Here is a 14888-nt window from a genome sequence, read left to right on the forward strand (position 1 = left end):
CCTTTCCTTAAAAATATAAAATAAAACAGAGCGATGCTTTCTCTAAAATCAAAGAGAGAGTCACTTTATTTTCAAGATGTTCTATCTTTTATGTTAAGAGATAAAAGCTTATAGTTTTTCTTTTTTAATTTTTTGAAGGGGGGTCAATTCTGCCCATTTCCAATGTCTATGTGTCTATATGTGTATGTGCCATACATATGTATTCACATGAATGCCGGCATGGCCGAGTCCTGCTGGGGCACTCGGGTGGACGCCCGGGCCTCCGCTCCCTGGGGCCACAGTGTACGCAGTGCAGCTCTGGCAGTGGAACTCTATTTTCACACTTTTGTATGGAGCCTTCAAGCCCCAGGTTTTCACTCTAGGCTGTCTGTCTGGATGGCGGTTTTCAGACCTCCATTAACATCCCTATCCAACATTCCCAACTTCGGGGGCCTTCTCTCTTGTTATAAACTTTTTACCAAGTGAAACACCGAGACCACCTTTGTTTCCATTCTCACTGGTGTAAATACTGAGTACTAACTGAGAATTTTGACTTTGCATTCTGTCAGAATACTTGTGTTCAATAAAAACTGAAAGAAAAAACAACAACCATCATGGTCAAACTGGGATTTATTTCAATTCAAGGAGAGTGTCATGGATCAAATGGGGAGGAGCCGGTGGTATTCTTTTCTTTTTTTTCTTTTTTTGACCTGTGAAAATGGTCAGTTAAACGCAGTGTCTGGAGTTCCAAATGCCTGAATGATGGTTTCTAATTTCCCTCTCAAGATGACAGAGGAATCCTCGTTTAGAAGGACCAGGTGTCAGATTCAAAAAGATTTTATGCAAATCCTGGTTCTACCACTTCCTTGATCTTCCTCCGTCTCCCCAAGACTCAGTGTCCTCTTTTGACAAGCTGGAACTATCAAGCTAATAGAGTTGAGGTACTGGTTAGTGAATAAGGCACTGAAAGCCAGTGTAGCACTTTCTTGGCACATAGTAGGTACTAAACAAATGGGTGTTGGTGTTGTTGGCATCCCAGGTGTGTGACAGCGTCCAACACAAGGTCCCGACACTGCGCTAATCTGAGCGACACCTCCTTTTTGTGTCCTATGTATTTCATCCTAGTCGCGGCTTGGGTAGTGGAGTCTTCCCCTGCAGTGGTGTCTGTATCCTTCGGGACTGGTTCTTGTGCTGGCTCTGGGCCTTTTCTAATGTCACAGAGCCGTATGCATCTCTGTGATTTCCTGTGCCACACATTTCCAGCTGCATTGAGGGGGCGAGGGGTAAAAGCACGTTGCTTACCAAGATTTGGAGAAATCATACAATGATAACCCTCTTCATTAATCCATGAAGGCTTGTTTCCAGAGTCTTCCTCCTTCAGACTAGTCTCTCAGATTCCCTAAGTATGTATTGAGCATCTCCAAGGGGCTTAGGATGTAGCATCAAATGAAACAGCTCGCTCTCTCATGGAACCTTCATTCCAGCATGGGGTGGGGCAGACAATAAGCACATAGATGCTATGTTGTGGTCACTAGGCCAGTTCACCAGTTTCCCAGTTCTCTTCCTCCTTCTGGGCACATGATAGGCTTACACTTCTTTGACCATTTCAAACGGGTGTGCATGGCCATGCGGCTGGCTGTGGTCAGCGGCATACGGGCAGCATAGTGCATGTCACTTCTAGGAGAGCCTTTGGCAGCCAGTGTGTCTTACTGTGGCCCTCTTCCCCAACACAGCAATCAGCAATGCTGCAGGTGGGGGCAGTGCCATCACCTGGGTCCACAGTGAAGCATGTGAGCAGGTGGCACATGACGGACATGAAGGGTGCCTGTGGAGTAAACCCAGTGGTAACTGTTCAACAGCTGGCTCTCTAGGAGGAAGGGACAGGGGATGTACATATGTACAGGGAGTAGGGGTGTGTGCATGGGTGCATGCATGTGTGTGTGTATTTATTATAAACTTCATTGATACAGAGAATGTAATAAAATATTGCAAGTAATAAAATATGTAGTATTCTATATTGAGATTTCTTATATCCTATTGAAATTCACAGACTGCTTTTGATTTTCGCTGAAGTTTTGTATCCATAATTACCCTACGGTGGCAATTGACTAATGAGTGCAGTTCCAACATAAATGTTGGTTAATATATTCATTTATGTTAACTAGTGAGATGAAAGTGGCACAGTAAAGGTGTACGTGTCAGAACTTCACTCACTCATCAATGGTGTGAGCGACCTCTGCTGAATCATACAGAAGTTTTTGAATACTAGAATACTGCCTCAATTTTCTGCTATTCACAGTGTAATGGCTGCAGTCATGGCACATTTTTAAATTTAATCTGCATCATAAATAATCTTCCCTATCACTTTCTTAAGTCTAGACAGACACCAAAAAGAAATCAAACCCTGATCTGTAGCATTTACTGCTTTCAGAGGCATATAAATATTCTCACGGTGGCTGATTTCAATGTGTCACTGGACGAGAAGTTAGGTCCAGCCGCACATCAGAACATCATTAAGGTATTTCCAACATACAGATAACAGAGACATAAATAGCTGCACAGACATAATAGTAACATGCAGTAATAACAAACATGCATACATGGCAAAATGCAGTAAAATAACACGTGATACATTTTGAGTATTTATTGCCTTCATTTTCAATATAATTTTAATGGTAAATTTATGTAATTTAATTTTTAATGACTATGCTTAACAAGTGGCTCAAAAATTTCCTGGAAATTTAACAATTGGTTCTCTCTAACTCCAGCATACCACTGGATAACCCCTTTATGCTATAAGCCATTTCACCTTCAGACTGTTGCCGCAGCATTATGTAGACTATTATGGCTAAATCAGGGATCGAGAAGGCTCCTGATTTAATCCAGGTGAATGGGAGGTCAGAATACTCCTCTCTGAAAAGGTGACATTTGAGCAGTGACCTCAAAGAAGTGAGGGACTGAACCATGCAAATATCTGAATGAATATCTCAGGCAGAAAAAAACCAGCAAGGCAAAGGTCCTGAGGCAGGGATTCTTGGTGTATTCAAAGAAGAGCAAGGAGGCCAGTGTGGCTAGAGCAGAGAGCAAGGGAGGGGTGGGGTAGAGGCATAAGAGGCAGGAGATGAGTCAAAGGCATCCATGAACTAGGTCACCTGGGATCTGTAGACTATTATGAGAATTTTGGCCTTTTCTTCAAGTGAGATGGAAAGCCAAGGGAAAAAATTTAAGCAGAAGGCTGAGATGACTTAACTTGATTTTTAAAATGATCACTCTGGCCCTCACTGTCTTCAATGAGACAGCCAAGCAGTCTCCCCAGTAGACACAGAGATGTGACTCTTTGTGAAAACCCTGACTCGCAAGACCATCACCCTCAAGGTCCAGCCCAGTTACACCACTGAGAACACAAAGCTAACATCCAAGACAGGGAGGGGATCCCATCTGACCAGCAGCAACTGATTTTTGTGGGCAAACAGCTGGAGGATGGCTGCACCCTCTGACTCTGATATCCAAAAAGAGCGAACCCTGCACATGGTGCCTTGTCTGTGGGATGGCATCACTGAGCCCTCACTGTGCTAGCTCACCCAGAGTACAACTGCAGTAAGTGTTACTCACCTGCACCACACACTGTCAACGGCAGCAAGAAGTGAAGCCACACCATCAACCTGCACCCCAAGGAAAAGGTTAGATAGGGCTCCCACCAAGACCACCTCAGCCCACAGGGCAGTCTCCTGCCTGAACCCTGTGGCTCTGAAGCCTCAATAACATTTCTCTTTTGTTGACTGGAGACGTTAAAAAAACAAACAAACGAACAAAAACCTCACTCTGGCTGTTGGTTTGAGAACAGACCACAGTCACACGGCAGTGGTGTAGATGGGAGAAGATAGTGTGCTTGGAGCAAGTTGATTCCAGTGGAGGGAGGACAGTGGCCAGATGCTAGCCCTCTATTGAAGGTGAAGCCAGCAAAATTGGAAAATGGGTTGGATGTGGGTTTGAGAAGCATGAAGGACGTCTTCCAGATTTGCGGCCTGAACAACGGAAAGGATGGAGTTGGCATTTACTTTCTAAAAGGAGTGGAGGAGAAGCCAGTTGGGTGGTTGCAGAGTTTGGTTCTGGACAATTTAAGCCTGAGATACCTGTGAACACCCTAGTGGAGATTTTGAACAGGCTGAAGTTCAAGAGGTCCATTCGGAGACACATGTAGAAGCTGTCATCAGAGAGCTAATGTTTGAACCCTGGCACTTGGTGAGATCACCAAGGAAATGAATATGGATTAAGAAGAGGAGAGAATAAGCAAGGGACCCAGAAAAATTTTTTTGCAGGCAGCTCTATGTCAAGGTAAAAGCTGAATGACCCCTTTTCTGGCACTTAGAACACAGGGGGAAGAACAGGCCTGCACTGACAAGATGAAAGAAATACCATCTGATTCCACCAATTCCAGGCTGTCACTATCACATGCCACTCATTTGTGAAGACCTTGGCTTTTGGTTCATGGTCATCCTCTCTCCCAAGTTCCACCATCATCCTGGGAGACTTCAATGCTTTTTGTTGAAAACCCCTTCCAAACACAGGTCCGTCATGTTAACATCCTTGTCTCCAGTGACCTCCTTCCCTCCAGTTAAGCCACCTTGACCGACCTATAGACTTGATCATCACCAGCCACTCAGCCTGAATCAGATTTTCAGATTCCCCACTCTCCAACACTCTCTTTGACCCATCCAGTTCTCTCACTCAGCTACTAGTACTCCCAATAAGTCAATTATTTGTCCTTACTGAGGCCTCTGCTAATTGACTCCCAGATTTTTCCCTATTTATCATGTCCTCTCTTCACCTCCCTACACACCCAACTTCGATTCTTTGGTCCAGCTCTCCAACCACTCACACTCAGACATTAAAAGCTTCCTTGCCTTGATGCTCTGCATCTATCTTGTAAAACTCTAGCCCTGAAAATCATCTGTCTGCCATCTCTTTGTTCACACCTGGACAGCTGGGTGCTGTTCTAGAAAAACCATGTAACCAGGCACATTAGTACCAAGAGATAATTAAAGTCACTCTCAACTAGTCTCTGACACTAGTACTGCCTGACAATCCTACTAGTATTTCTCACCAACTCCTTCATATTCTCCTCTACAAAAATGTCTTCACTTTCCCCAAACTAACCCCTCCCTCAGCCATCCTTTTCATCTCAGCAAGTGAATGGTCTTGCTTCCTTCTTCTAAAGAACACCCTCAGTTGACCATCCCAAATCTACACACCCACCTGCGTCCATGGCCTCCCTTCCTCCTTTGCTCTTGTACATTAGAAGCAGCATCTCTCCTTTCCCTGGACATTGGCCTTTCTCTCCTACTTTCATTGGGACTTTCTTCATCCATTCAACATTCTTTCAACATTTATTGAACACCTTCAAGGCCAGGGACTTTTCTAGGTGCTGGGGAAACAAAGACTCCACTTTCATGGAGCTAATGCTCTAAATAAAGGTATATAAGACGTCCATGACAATGAAGGCTGTAAGAAGCAGGCAGTGAGACAAGGGGACTAGAAGGTCATGAAGGAGTAACTTTTTTTTGCATGGAATAATCAGGGATGTGCTCTCTGAAGAGGTGGCATTTAAAAAAAAACCTACAGCCCTGGCTGGTTTGGCTCAGTGGATAGAGGTCAGCCTGCAGACTAAAGGGTCCTGGGTTTGATTACAGTTGAGGGCACATACTTCAGTTTCAGGCTCCATCCCCATCCAAGTCAGGGCACGAACAGGAGGCAAGCAATCAATGTGTCTCTCTCCCATCAATGTTTCTCTCTCTCTCCTCCTCCCATCCTTCCCACTCTCTCTAAAAATCAATAGAACAATATCCTTGGGTGAGGATAACCAATAAACAAACACACCTACAAACTCAAAGGAGCATTTGTTCCAAGAACTCAGAGCCTTTCTCAGAAAAGGAACCTTTCTCTACTGGCAAGCTTATGTGGTGGGTAAGACACTAGAACATATATGAAATGAAATTTTTTCTAATACTGAATGTAATTTTTTCTTCAATCTGCCATTTCATGGGGTGGTAGAAAGGTAATCTCCATCAAATTATGGTCCCACCCCTAAACCCTCTCAATATGGCTAATGAGACCTCTAAGTACCTCTCTAAGCCCATCTGACATTACTCTGCTTTCATACTTTATGTGCCAGAAAGAGTGGGAAAATGTGTATTTCTTTAACAATGCCATGCTCTTTCTCACCTCTGGCTCCCTGCACACCGAAGTATGTCCTGCTTTCTCTGGAACACTCTTCAGCACCCCCAGTGCCCATACTAACCCTTGACTCTTACTTCATCCTCAGGTCTCAGATTAAATATCACCTTTCCTAACACCTGATCCAGTTGCATAGTCCCCCATTCTACATTCTATCCAGGACCAGGACATAGCTGGCATTTGCAGACAGTTGTATCTGGTTGTTAAAATATTGAAATGCTTCTTCACTGCTGTGAGTAGCTGCTTTCTCCTCAGCCCCTCACATAGACTCCTTCAGATGGCCCCAAGATCTTGCAACTCAGGTCATAGCATCTAACCCAGCAGAGGGCTCAGGGTTCTGCTCTGGTGCTATAGCTAATGGCCATGAAATGCAGTCTGTAGAATATTTTTAACATCCCTTCTAGTTATAACCTAAGGTGCCACTCTTCATTTGATCTCTAATTTAATGTTTCTCTTTTTCACTGAACTCTAAATTCCTCCAGGGAAGGTTCTGTGTCTGTCTTATTCACTACTCTATCCTGGCACGTCATACAGCACCTGGCACAAGGTGGGAACTTAACATTTTCTAGCTGTATGCATGACTGAGTGAATAAATGTATGAATGAAGTGATAATATACATGCACACCAGCCATGGTCACCTGCATTTTCATGTTTTCAGGTCTGTGTGTGTAACTGCAAATAGAGTCTACACCTGACCAAGGAAGATGTCTTTGAACTTGAGTCACACAGCACTGCCACTGCCCAGAATCCTGAGCAAGTCTACACCAGGGACCAAGGTGCGGTTCAGTCCCAGGAGTCACCTGTGCCTGGAGAAGGTGTGCTCGCCCTGACCCAGCCCCTGATCATGGGTTACCATACCTCCTCCTTCCTCTAGCTGGTGACAATGCCCAGCCAGTGAGAAACTCTTCTATGATAAAGCAGCCTGTAGAATCTTGGGGTAGAGGACCCAGAATGGCAGGAAAATTGCTATTGGACTTACCCCATGCCTGTTACTCAAAGCCATGATTTCTGGTGGACAAGGCAGACCAAGTAAAATCAGGGGCCCTCCTTCCTTGGGGTTTCTCGGGGGAAGGGGGAACCTCTGTTTGGGAGGCTGGGAAGAGCAAATGGGAGGCAAAACAGGATAGCTGGATCTGTGAAGGGTCTGCCGGTCCCAGGTCTAGGTGTCCTGGTTTGGCCTTCCAGGGACATCACTGTGCTATTTCCTCTTCCTGGACAGGTGAGCCCAGGCACTTGGCTGCCAACTCCAGCTCAGAACAAGGTAACCCACAGGAGTCTGTTTGTTTGGAGCGCTTCTCGTCATGATGGCCATCAACAGCCCATTGGAAATGTGGCTCTGAGCAGGAGGAGCAAAGTTGCGAAGATCTCTCCAACTAACGGGGGATGAATCTTTCCAAGGAAGCCACAATTTGGATCCCAGGGGTCCAGCCCACAAGTCCTCCCACACTCTCTGTCCAAGAGGAGAGACAATGGGATCTTTGAGACAAGGCGAGGGTCTCTCACGAGCAGCCAGCACGCACATGGGGCCCTGACTGGGAAGTCAGAGGCAGCACCGGTCCTCCATCATCTTCCACAGAGCATTCTGAGTCTCCTGAGACACTTGTCTAAACTGCACATTCCCGGATCCCATCCCCACAAATCCTGAGGCTGCAGATCTGGGACAACGGATTCCACTGTAGGTGGTCCCTAGGTGGTCCCTGGACTGCGTGCAAAGAACACCAGCAGCAGGCGGCTGGGGAACATCTTGCCCAGCCCCGGCCAGCTAAGGGCTAGGGAGACTCTCCTTCAGGAGGCCCCTCAGTACCATGGGGACAGCAGGAAGTTCTGTAGACCCAGCTTAGTGTCTGGATGTCAGCAAGACACTTCCCCGGGCTCAGCACAGTTCACCACACACGCTGGAAAGCAGTTAGCATCCCAAATAAGTCCAGTCTCTGCGAGGCCGGGAGCAGCTGAGATGATGTAATGTCAGAAGGACAGATGTGAACTCCTGCACGCTCTTTGAAGATCCAACAACCAGAGCGCGTGCTGATGGCGATGGGTCTTAACAACAGAGCATATGTTTTTTTAGAAAGAAAAAAAAAGAGGATGGGTTTTTAATTGGCTATAAACTCAGCATGAGAGATGAGGCAGTGTAGACTTTGAAAAATACTTGTGATACTTGTGGGAAACTGTTTATTGCCTTCACTATCTGATAAGCGTAGATAGAGACCCCCCCCCCCCCCCAAGGCTGGGTGCCTTTGAAGCCCTAGCAAAGCTCGGAGCTAGGCGCCACCTCTGTTTGTTCAGACAGTGGTAGCTGAAACTACTCCCCCATTTATTACTATGTAAATCCTTGCTGATGGGCTAGTCTGCTTGTTACTAGGGGGTCACCTGCCTAAGGGCTATGCTCTGGGTGCACCTCAGATCAATAAAAGCTTGGTGAGGCCTGAGCATGGGTGGAAGTCCTTTGGGACTTGCCACCTGGTCCCCCAATATTGCAAAATTATCTCGTGTCTTTTTCTCTCATTTGTTGTGCGGCTTCTCTTTCAGATACCGAACCCTACTCCACGCAGAACGTGGAGGGAGTCTTACTCGACAATACTGACATTGATCTTGGTTTTCTTTACTCAGCATTCTTATTGATCTAGGTCAGACACTCTTCTAAGCACTGAAATTTTTACTGTCAGTCCTTATAATAATTCTATGAGGTGGATATTACTAACCCTATTTCATAGATAAGGAAACAGGCACAGGGAACTGTCATAATTTTCCCAAAGTCACAGCCAGTGAGAAGCAGAGCCAGAATGTGAATGCAGTCAGGAAGCATTCACAGCCAGGAGCATGTGGGCCACCACTCTGCCTTGACCTGGGCAGACCACGTGCGGTATTGTCACACCCTAGAGGAAGGCACATCCAGGGCAGCACCATGGGCAGGTGAAGGAACTCAAGCCACGTCTGAGGAGGAGTGTGGGCAGCAGGTGTGCATGTTTCGCTTGGGGCAGAAACTCTGAGAGCAAAGCAGGAGGTAAGTGGGGCAGAATCCAGGAGACTTCAAGTGGCTGTCTTCACACATCACCAGGGTTATCTAGAGGAAAAAGTGGGCTTAATATGTAATAATTTTGAGGGCTCATGTAGACCAACAGTATGAGGAAACTGGCTTTACGCACACGGAAGGAACACCACTGTCTCACAGAAGCCCCAAGAACAGATAGTCAAGTCTTTCAATGGAGCCACTCCTCAGGCACAGGGAAGGAGCCTGACTCATCAGATGCACATTGGTTCTGTTCAGGTTCTGGCTGCCTTTGCTAGCAATGGCTCTAACTCCCACGGAGGGCTGGAGCACTGAACATAGAGGAAGCACATTGCCATTTTGATCAGAGCCATCATTAGTTCACACAATCATGAGATGCCTGGAGAACAAGGCTTAAGGCCAAGCTTCCAAAAGTAATGCCCATAACAGTACTGAAGAACTGGCCTGAAGAAAAAGCCACCACTCCCCACTCTGTCCCCAGCAATGCCATCTGTGGGTCAGGCACTTGACCTTACAATAACTACGATACTCACCCCACTCCTGAAAGAAAGCCAATGCCTCTCCCACTATCTTTGCCCAAAAAAATGGGTTCTGGGAAGAACCTCTCTCCTAGTCAGAGGGGTTTGGGTCTCATCTATGCCTGGTAGTAGCTGCATAGAAGCCCAGGGAATGGAGTTCTCATGCTTCCACTTTGGGGAGGTAGAACTCAGAGCTGGAACTTCCTCCAATTTTCAACAAATGCTGGGCAGGCAGAATGTGACAAATGTTCATTGGGCTCCCTTGCCCAGGCTGTTCATCAAATACATACCCAGCCTCTTGCCCAGCCATGGGCAAACTACGGCCCGCGGGCCAGATCCGGCCTGTTTGAAATGAATAAAACTAAAAAAAAAAAAAAGACCGTACCCTTTTATGTAATGATGTTTACTTTGAATTTATATTAGTTCACACAAACACTCCATCCATGCTTTTGTTCCGGCCCTCCGGTCCAGTTTAAGAACCCATTGTGGCCCTCGAGTCAAAAAGTTTGCCCACCTCTGCTCTTGCCAATCCTGCAAACTCCTGGTAGAAATGTCCCAGGCTCTCCAAAGCCTCCCACCCCCACCCTGCAACCTGACACATCATTGAAGTTCTTGGAATATATCTATCCCAGTATAAGGGCCATCTCAGGCAGGAGATCTGAGGAGGGACGGTGACTGGAGGCTTCTGGAAAGCTTAGGTGAGCATGCTAATCAGACTAGGACCTGACTGGAAAGGGTGCAGGACCCCAGGAGGACCCAGTCTTCCTCCAACCCAGCTTCCCAGACGGCCATGGCTATTCCCAGGGCCTGGGAAATGAGCACTCCTCCTCCTCTCTGCTCATGAATTGGGTTGTCTAGTTTGCTAAACTCCAAAGGAAATAATGCTATCTAACATTGCTTTGGTCCCTACGGTGTACAAAATGCTTTCATGCAGTAATAATAATTACACAATATTAATTATTGTTATCATTAATTGAGGGCTTACTACATTCCAGAAACTTTAAAATATCATCTCTCGATGTTCACACCAAAGCCATAGTGAACACATGTGTTTGCCCAGCTGGCATCCTTTTTCCTTTCTTCTCTCAACAGCACCTCAGTTTGGGGGAGGGGAGTTGAAGTTTCTCCTTCAACTCTCAGGACTTCTATTGAAACTACTGGCCAAAAGAAGCTCTATTCTCACTAAACCCATAAGAAAAGTAGAATGCTAAAGAGAAAGAGTGCCTGAGGTTGGAACCAACGCACAAAAAGCAGAAAAACTCAGTGGCATTGGAGCCCCTGGATCCAGCCATGCCTGAACAAGTCATGAGCTTTTCAATTTCATGAACCCACATATTTTCCTTTACAGAAGTCTATTTGGGTGGAATTTTCTTTTTACTTGAAACCAAAAGAATCCTATTAATTTCTATTTAAGAAATTAGCATGTGAAAGTAGGTGGTTGTATGCAACAAATCAAAAAACAGAGAATTGTTAAAGTCAAGGTGAGAGGAACATTTATTCAAAGCCATGTGCCACTCCCTATTCTAAACCCTGGATATAAAGTAGATACCAGGACAGGCAAGATTCATGCTCCTCTGAACTAGGTTTCTGGTGGGAAATGCCACAGTAAGCAAATTAAACAATAGTCACTAGGAATAAGTGTCACAGAGAGAATTAAAACTGGGTGATGTGATAGAGTACAACTTTAGATTGGTGGTAAGGGAATGGTGTAGTGGAAATGCACTCCAATCCACTTGGTTACATTGGGAACTACATTTCTCAAAATTCTCTTCCATTTAGAGCAGTGGTTCTCACCTGTGGGTTGCGACCCCTTTGGGGGTCGAACGACCCTTTCACAGGGGTCGCCTAAGACCATCGGAAAACACATATATAATTACATATTGTTTTGTGATTAATCACTATGCTTTAATTATGTTCAATTTGTAACAATGAAATTGGGGGTCACCACAACATGAGGAACTGTATTAACCCTTTGCGGTCCAATGTTATTTTTGGAATTCAAACAGTCTGGTCCAAATTAATTGATGGGATTGAATGTTGAACTTTTTAATGTTCTTATTGCTCAACGTTGGACCTGCTCCTAGGGCCTGGTTTGTCGAGTCAGCCTCGAGGTTGGACCGAAAAGGGTTAAAGGGTTGTGGCATTCGGAAGGTTGAGAACCACTGAGTTAGAGGATTCTGGTCTATTACTTTCATAAAGACTTTTGGCAATCATATTTAGGAATGAATAAATGTAGGACTCAGTGGGTTCCAACAGGTGTTTACTCCCCTCCACTCAAATCCAGCTGACCATCAGCATCCTTCTGATCAGCCAGTCTCGGGCTGTATAATACACAGAGGTAGTACAGCCTCCCATGGGCCTCACCTCCAGTGTCTCCTTCACAGCCCCACAGAAATGGTGGCTTAAGTTAGGGAGACAGTAGCAGCAATGGAAAGTGACCAAGTTCAAGATCCATTTTGGAAGTGGCCTTGGTAGAACTTGCTGATGGTTGTTTGGAGGGTTTAAAACAGGGTGGGGAACATCCAGCCCCAGGGCCGTAGAAGGCCCACAAAATCACTTTGTCTAGCCCGGCCAAGGCATCAGGGCTGAGTTAATTAAATGTTTAACCAAAGATAGCAGGCTAATTTTTAAGCTGATAATTTTATATGACCCGAGGATTATGTTATAAATATCCAAATGGCCCTTGGCAGAAAAAAGGTTCCCCATCTGTGGTTTAATAGAAAGTGGTGAATCAAGATGACACCTAGGTTTTTGCCTTAACCAGGATGGTAGATATTTGGGGTCATTTTCTGAGATGGGGAGAAGTATATTTAGGGTTGAAGACAAGAGTTCTATTTAGGACATTGTGGTAGACTGGGAAGAAAATAACCGCATTATTTTATTAGATTTAAAAAATAGGTTTCTGGTAAAGATGGGTGCATAGATAAATGCAGTACTCACATCCTCCACCAGCCACATCAAAATTACAACTAAATTATAGAACAACCATCATTGAGAACTGCCTGAAATCTAGTTGTACAGACATCCTACAACTAAAGACATATATATATATATATATATATATATATATATATATATATATATCTCCTATCTAATAAAAGAGAAACATGGTAATTAGTGTACGACCGCTACCCTTCCCATTGGCTAATCAGGGCAATATGCAAATTAACTGAGAGCCAAGATGGCGGCCGGCAGCCAGGCAGCTGGAAGCTAACATGAGGCTTGCTTGCTTTAGTGACGGAGGAAACCAACGTTCCCCGCCTGCCACTGCAGGCCTCTCAGCTGCACTCTAAGCAACTATGTTACAAAAATAGAAGCTAAACAAAACCCCGGGCTTCAGCCAGCAGGACTACAACATTGTTTCAAATACAGAAGGGTAAACAAAGGCCAGAAACCTGCTTTCAGCAGTGGAAGTCTCATAGCTGGAGCCGAGCCTCAGAGCTAAAGCTGGCCCAGAATGAAAAAAAAAGGAAAAAAGGACAGGTTGGGAGCTTTAGTCAGTCACCCGCCAGCCTGAAAACGGCCCTCAGCCCCTCACCCAGGCTGGCCAGGCACCCCAGTGGGGACCCCCACCCTGATCCAGGACACCCTTCAGGGCAAACCAGCCAGCCCCCACCCGTGCACCAGGCTTCTATCCTATATAGTAAAAGGGTAATATGCCTCCCAGCACTGGGGTCAGCGGAGCAGCGACGCCTCCCGGCACTGGGATCAGCGTGACAGGGGGCAGCGACCAAACCGCCCTGATCGGCCCTGCTCTGTGTGTGACAACATGAGGCGCCCCAACCCCGCCCCCCCCGCCGCCCCCCACGGGCCCTGCTCTGTGTGTGACGGGGTAGAGCCATAACCTCCCCATCGGCCCTGCCCTGAGTGTGACAGTGGTGGTGCCCCAACCCCCTGATCCTCCCTGCTCTGTGTGTGACAGGGGGCGGTGCCCCAACTCCCCTATTGGCCCTACTCTGTGAGTGACAGGGGGGAGCTCCCCAACCCCCTGATCGACCCTGCTCTGTGCGTGACAGGGAGCGGCGCCCCAACTCCCCAATCGGCCCTGCTCTGAGCCCGACCAGGGGCTGCACCTAGGGATTGGGCCTGCCCTCTGCCACCCGGGAGCGGGCCTAAGCCAGCAGGTCGTTATCTCCCGAGGGGTCCCAGACTGCGAGAGGGCACAGGTCAGGCTGAGGGACCCCCTCTCCCCGCTGAGTGCACAAATTTTTGTGCACCGGGCCTCTAACATATATATATATATATATATATATATATATATATATATATATATATATATATATATATATATATATATATATTTAAGCCGCATCAAGCCTGATAGAAGGGCAAAGATGCAACACCGGCTCGCCCTGAACCCACTGATAAAAATCGGGAAGGATATCCCAGTGTGGAGGTACCCCCCAAGGAGGAAGGTTCCAGCCTCACACCAGGTCTACCAGCCCAGACTTCCAGTGCCAAGAAGAGAAATCTCCATAACTTCTGGATATGAAAATCAATGGGAATTCCATCTGGGTGAGACAAAGAGCTGCTAGAGTCCAAGACATTTGTTCCTCTTAAAGGGTCCTCACACGGACTTACTTAGATTCACTCCTTCTGGGCTCTAGCACTGGGCAGCAGCTCAAAAGGTGCCAGAGACACACAAGGAGGAACTGAGTTGTCTGGCATCAAGGTGAGAACTGGAAGAGGCAGCTTTCTCCCAGATAGAAGTGCTGGCAGAGGCCATTGTTCCTTTTCTGAGTCCTCCCCTGACAGAGCCAGCAGGCAGGTACCATATGAGACTTCATCAATCTGGCTAACACTGTTCACCCTGTGCTGGTGATTCCCTGAGACCCTGCTTCGCCCAATTTTGGGGCCTACACAAGCCCTTTTCAGTGGCATTTCTGTGCAAATGCCCTGTCTTGGCTCATGTTTTGGATTTTCCTAAAATCTCTCAAACAAGTAACCTCTGAGCTTGGTGTGCATATACCCCTTGCTAAGTGTCCCCAGGCCCAACCCTAGTGGAAGCAAATCTTGGTTCCCAGTTTGACCTCTCCTGAATAATTCCAAGCCAGCACAAGTAGCAGCCATCTGCAGATTGCTCTGTAGCTCATTCCAGGTGGCCCTGAGCAGGACATAAGTAGCACCTGATCTTGGTCTGGACCTC

The sequence above is a fragment of the Myotis daubentonii genome, chromosome 9 (genome assembly GCF_963259705.1).
Source record: "Myotis daubentonii chromosome 9, mMyoDau2.1, whole genome shotgun sequence".
Taxonomy (NCBI): Eukaryota; Metazoa; Chordata; class Mammalia; order Chiroptera; family Vespertilionidae; genus Myotis; species Myotis daubentonii.